Genomic DNA, 6,139 nt, shown 5'->3' with positions numbered 1-6,139 from the left:
GTCACTCAGTTTTCACTCAGTGGTTAGGAAACCATCTGTTAGCTGATTCCATGTTTATGCAAGAATTTGATAATAATAAAACAAAGTTAAACTTGTTTCTCAAATGTGGAGCAATAGTTCCTTGCAGCACCTGTACTAAAAAGGAACAGGCCTCACTTATTGAACTTTCTACCCTCAGTGTTAGAATTAGAATTCATGTTATCACTCTCATGCATATGAATTCCCCCTTTCCAGCTTTAATAGATAGCATGGAATACTTTTGCAATTTTTAGTCTACTTTGCCCACATCAGTCCCAACAGACTTGCTTATTCTGAATGTAATAGCTAGCATTTTAATCAATGAAGAGCGTATTTCATTCTATTCATTATATGACAAATGTGTCTGCCTGTAACTCTTATCCAGTGAAATATCAACAGTTAAAAATGAGAAGAAAATGTTAATTAAATGGTCTTACAGTTCAGTAGACAACCTCACTATCTGATATGTGAGAGAACAAGATTGCATTGCTAGCCTTGTTCTTTCTGTTCCTGCACTGCCTACAAATACAAAACGATTCCTGCAATAGATAGGAAACTACAACACAGTTAATCAAATATGTGGTAGAAATTTTAAAGTTGACAACTGGGGAAAACTTTATGGGCAACCACAGAATTAAGATTGGCTTGATAAAGGTCACTACTAGAAGGAAAACAATATAATTTGAGGAGATGCATGAGGAAAATAATGGTCAATAAGGCAATCAGCATTACTAAGGAGATAATGTACCTGGATGGGGGAAGTCAGACAATTTGGATAAATTACAATTTTTCAGTACCTATGCTGGATGTTTAAAATGTAAATTGGTAATTGAAACAGTTGGAAACATAAGGTGGTGGTTCAGAGATCAGATATCTTATTCAGAATCTGACCCTCCTACTTATTTGTATGTTTGCTTTGGGAAATGTTAGTTAAGACTATCAGTAATAGGGACTTCCCTGGCAGTCCAGTGGTTAAGACTTCACCTTCCAATGCAGGGGGTGCAGGTTCAATCCCTGGTCAGGGAGCTAAGATCCCACATGCCTCAGGGCCAAAAAAACAAAACATAAAGCAGAAGCAATATTGTAACAAATTCAATAAAGACTTTAAAAATGGTCCATATCAAAAAAAAAAAAAAATCCTGTTTTACCCCTAGGTTCTTCATGACATTTTGTTTTCTTAAATTCCATATATATGTGTTAGCATACGGTATTTGTTTCTCTCTTTCTGACTTACTTCACTCTGTATGACAGACTCTAGGTCTATCCACCTCATTACGAATAGCTCAATTTCATTTCTATTTATGGCTGAGTAATATTCCATTGTATATATGTGCCACATCTTCTTTATCCATTCATCCGATGATGGACACTTAGGTTGTTTCCATCTCTGGGCTATTGTAAGTAGAGCTGCAATGAACATTTTGGTACATGACTCTTTTTGAATTATGGTTTTCTCAGGGTATATGCCCAGTAGTGGGATTGCTGTGTCATATGGTAGTTCTATTTGTAGTTTTTTAAGGAACCTCCATACTGTTCTCCATAGTGGCTATACCGATTCACATTCCCACCAGCAGTGCAAGAGTGTTCCCTTTACTCCACACCCTCTCCAACATTTATTGTTTCTAGATATTTTGATGATGGCCATTCTGACTGGTGTGAGATGATATCTCATTGTAGTTTTGATTTGCATTTCTCTAATGATTAATGATGTTGAGCATTCTTTCATGTGTTTGTTGGCAGTCTGTATGTCTTCTTTGGAGAAATGTCTATTTAGGTCTTCTGCCCATTTTTGGATCGGGTTGTTTGTTTTTTTGTTATTAAGCTGCATGAGCTGCTTATAAATTTTGGAGACTTACTAGAGAATGGACTTGAGGATATGGGGAGGGGGAAGGGTAAGCTGTGACAACGCGAGAGAGAGGCATGGACATATATACACTACCAAACGTAATGTAGATAGCTAGTGGGAAGCAGCCACATAGCACAGGGAGATCAGCTCGGTGCTTTGTGACCGCCTGGAGGGGTGGGATCGGGAGGGTGGGAGGGAGGGAGACGCAAGCGGGAAGAGATAATGGGAACATATGTATATATATAGCTGATTCATTTTGTTGTGAAGCAGAAACTAACACACCATTGTATAGCAATTATACTCTAATAAAAAAAATAGGCTAAATATTTATTGGGCACATTGTAAGGCAAGTTACTATAGGAGAAAAAATGTATAATATTTTGTAATTGTGCAGAAGAAGCTTATAATTTTATAAGGACAGTTAAGATATGATCCCATAAATTTTAAATACTAATATGAGATTTACAAGGTAAAACAATTGATTAATTACAATATTAGTGGCAAAACAAATTATAAATTCAGAGGAATTAGGATTGTAAAAGTAGAGGGCCAATTTTGGAGCCAAAAGACAAAGATTTATTGAAGAATGTTGAGTATAAGAAAGATTTTATGAAACTACTCCTCAGGAGATTAGTTTGATAATGATTAGTATAATGAATTAGGATTAGGGTGGGAGAGGGTGCAGAAGAAAATGTCTTGTTAGAAGGTTAGTGTAGTAATCCAATGGTGAGAAGAAAAGAATCTGAGCTAGTATAGTAGCAATGGGCATTAAAAGGAGGTAACTGATGAAAGATTTTATAGGACTTGGATCAGAGAGGGTATAAAGTGTAGACGTTGACTGAGGCCTTTAGTTCAGATATCTAGTTAATGATGATGACATTAATAGAAATGGAAAACTTGGGATAGAGAGCTGGACTTCAGGGAAACGCTGACACCTGTATTCAATTAGTTATGAGAAAAAGCAGGGAATTTATAAAATTGTGTCTGGTAAAAAACTGTATCTGTTAGTTTGGAGCTTGGAATAATCACCAGAAGAGCTGGAGATGTAGATTTGGAAATTATTCATATGCTTTCTATGTACCAGGTACTGTTCAAAGTGCTATCTATGTATTAACTTATTATCAATAAAATCTCTTAATAACCCTAAAAATAAAAAAGACTATCAGTAGTACTTTTCTTATCTATGAAACATGTAGAATTATATCTGCTTTGCTTTTCTCTCAGGTTTTGGTGATAATCAATGACAATTAAACATTTTAATAATAGGTAAAAGAAATTGGTAATTAGTACGTGAGCATGTGTGTAGTTTGAAATCCATGGTAAATTTTATTTGAACCATGAATCTTTTCTCCCAGAGAATGTAAGAGGCCCATGTACATATGATTTATCACATGACTTTAGCAAGAATGTGGATTATCTGAAACCTATTTTGAAAATTCAGTGGGCCCATAAACCCTAAATTAAGAAGTCCCACAAAAGCTGTAGTCTGTATATCAGGAAATTCTTTTCTTTTATCCTCTTTTCTGAACCATTGTTCTGTGTGGGTAAAGTAGAAAAATCTATTTTAGTATTTTACTGGCTGAAAATATCCAAGGTTGCAAGTCAAGGAGGGTGACATGTAACCTTAGATATTTAATAGTTGACTCTTCTCTCAAGATATCTACCTATGATTCAATGACCAAACTTTTCACTGAAAGAGAACTGAATGGGTCAGAAGCTATTAAGGGGGAAAATGGTTCTTGGTTATTTTAAACATGAAGTATTTGATACATAAAAAGTCACCTTGATTTTGGGGGGATACAGAGGCTCACCTTAAAAGAAATAAAGTCCTCCACCAATGCAGTTACAACTATATGCTCATTTTTACAAAAAAAATGGAGAATATGTTTACACAGTTTTGGACAGCATTGAGGAGGCAACACCTCAATGGGATCAGATTAATCCTCCCTACCTGAAAACTGAGAAGCTTGTGCATGTTTGCAAAGAACTGCTAAGTGCATTATAATACATGGGACATAGAAAAACACAGCAATTTGAAGGCAGACATTCATTTTGATTTTATTATCTCTATCCTCCACCATTTTCTAAAGTTTTCTGGGCCTCTGCTTTTAGGGAGGAAACTGAGGCTTAGAAAATTTTAGTTGTTCATCCAAGGTCACACATTTATCCTGAGCAAAGAGGTAATTAGAGTCTTACATTTTAATCAGATATTTCAAAACAAGACCACACAGGATTTCTGTGGATGTATATGAATCTCAATACTGAATAGAGTGAATTGCTATGAAACAATAATAGCATTTTAATAGTTTCAAGAGAAATCGTTGACAAACATTGATGTTCCCTTCCTCTCCTATTAGTAATGGCTATTGGAATTCAGAACTGCTCTAATAGACCCAGAATCATGACAGAAGAGAAAAAAATTTTGTTTCCTGATGTCAATGAAGAAATAATACAATATGATAACCAATTAATAGAAAACTAAAAATTTTCCTTACCAACAAATTTAAGTTTTAAATAAAAATGACATGTAGCTTTTGCCATGACAATATTTTACTTTTTTTCTATTAAGAAAACATTCCTTTAAATTTAGGACGAAAATAAAATACTAACTGGCCAGTCTTGGAAACACACTTAGATATTTCAGAGAGTTTCCTTTAACTTCTGTTATGCTGAAAACTTTCAGAATCTATTTTTAGAGATCAAATGGAAACCACTTTGAAAAGCTCAGCTTGATTAAGAACAGACAACACACATTTAGGGAATAAAAGGAATCACTCACTACTTTTGTGAAATTCTTCAGGGATTTCACTCCAGGTAGACAAATGTGGGAATGGAGTTAAAGAGGATTTTAAACTTAGATGTTTGGAAAGCCTTTGACAAAATTCTTTATAGTACTGTAAGATCAGTGGAAAGGATCAATGAAACTAATAGTAAATTGGCCTACTGTTCTGAACAATGATTTATGGAAAGGAAATAAAGGTACTAGAAATAAGTTTTTGTGGTCCAAGCCAATTTTAAATATTCTGCTTCTTCATAGATCAGAAATAAATCTCCATCGTTTTAAAAAATTGTAAAATAGACTTTTAAGATATTATATTAGCATTTACTTTGTAATAAATCAAATATTGAAGTTTATTATAACACTTAGCTGATGACAAATAGAATGTGACAAATAACAAATATGTAAGTTCAGATTTGGGAATACTTGTTTTTAAATGGTAGTGGATTTTAAGGAAGACATCTTGAGAATATATTGAAACATACATAGAAAATATTAAACAGGTACTAAAAAATGATTACTTGAACCACGCGCTTAACATTATTACAAGAATATTTATTGTATATCTTAACTTCTGTGTGAATACCTGAATACCGTTGTTTTTGTTGTTTGAGAAGAAGCAAGGTTGTTTGATTTAAAAATAATCAGAAGTGAAGAACCAATTCACAGGTATTCTATCTGTCTAGTTTAATAGTTTTATTCCAGCAAACATAAGTGTCTAGCATAGAAAGTCCTCAATAAATCTTCGTGAATAAATGAATATATGACCAAATAAAGGGGGTGGAGTAGCTTTAAAATTGAGATGGGTCAGTGAAATATCAACCCCTCATGCTAGATTCTCTCCAAGAAGACTGGCTTCATTTTACTTCTCCTTATTTTAGGATGCATAATTATTTTTAAAATGAAGATTTCATTTTGGAAATTAAAGGAGCACATACTCAAATTTTAAAAATAATAAACTTTTGGGCTTCCCTGGTGGCGCAGTGGTTGAGAGTCCACCTGCCGATGCAGGGGACACGGGTTCGTGCCCCGGTCCGGGAAGATCCTACATGCGGCGGAGCGGCTGGGCCCGTGAGCCATGGCCCCTGAGCCTGCGCGTCCGGAGCCTGTGCTCCACAATGGGAGAGGGCACAACAGTGAGAGGCCCGCGTACTGCAAAATAAATAAATAAAATAAAAATTAAAAAAAATATAAGAATAATAAACTTTCATATTTCTAAGCACTGTTTTACAGGAAAAGAGGAGAGTGCTCACTAGCTATGAACTATCACACCCCAATTCCTTGGCACACCCAAATGGCTGGCTTTTTTTTTTTTTTTTGATACTTGAGTAAACCTAAAATCCCTTCCAAGATTTATTTTTTGATCAGCAGTGGAGGAAGCATCTCAGGATTCTCAGATAGGGAAGATGAAACGTGGTGTCACTCAGCAGGGTACGGGAAAGAGATCACCACTATGTGTCCAGACTATCGCTAAGAATCTACAAAAAGATGATAGT

This window comes from Pseudorca crassidens, chromosome 4 (assembly GCF_039906515.1).
Source record: "Pseudorca crassidens isolate mPseCra1 chromosome 4, mPseCra1.hap1, whole genome shotgun sequence".
Classification (NCBI taxonomy): domain Eukaryota; kingdom Metazoa; phylum Chordata; class Mammalia; order Artiodactyla; family Delphinidae; genus Pseudorca; species Pseudorca crassidens.
This window is presented reverse-complemented; position numbering follows the sequence as displayed.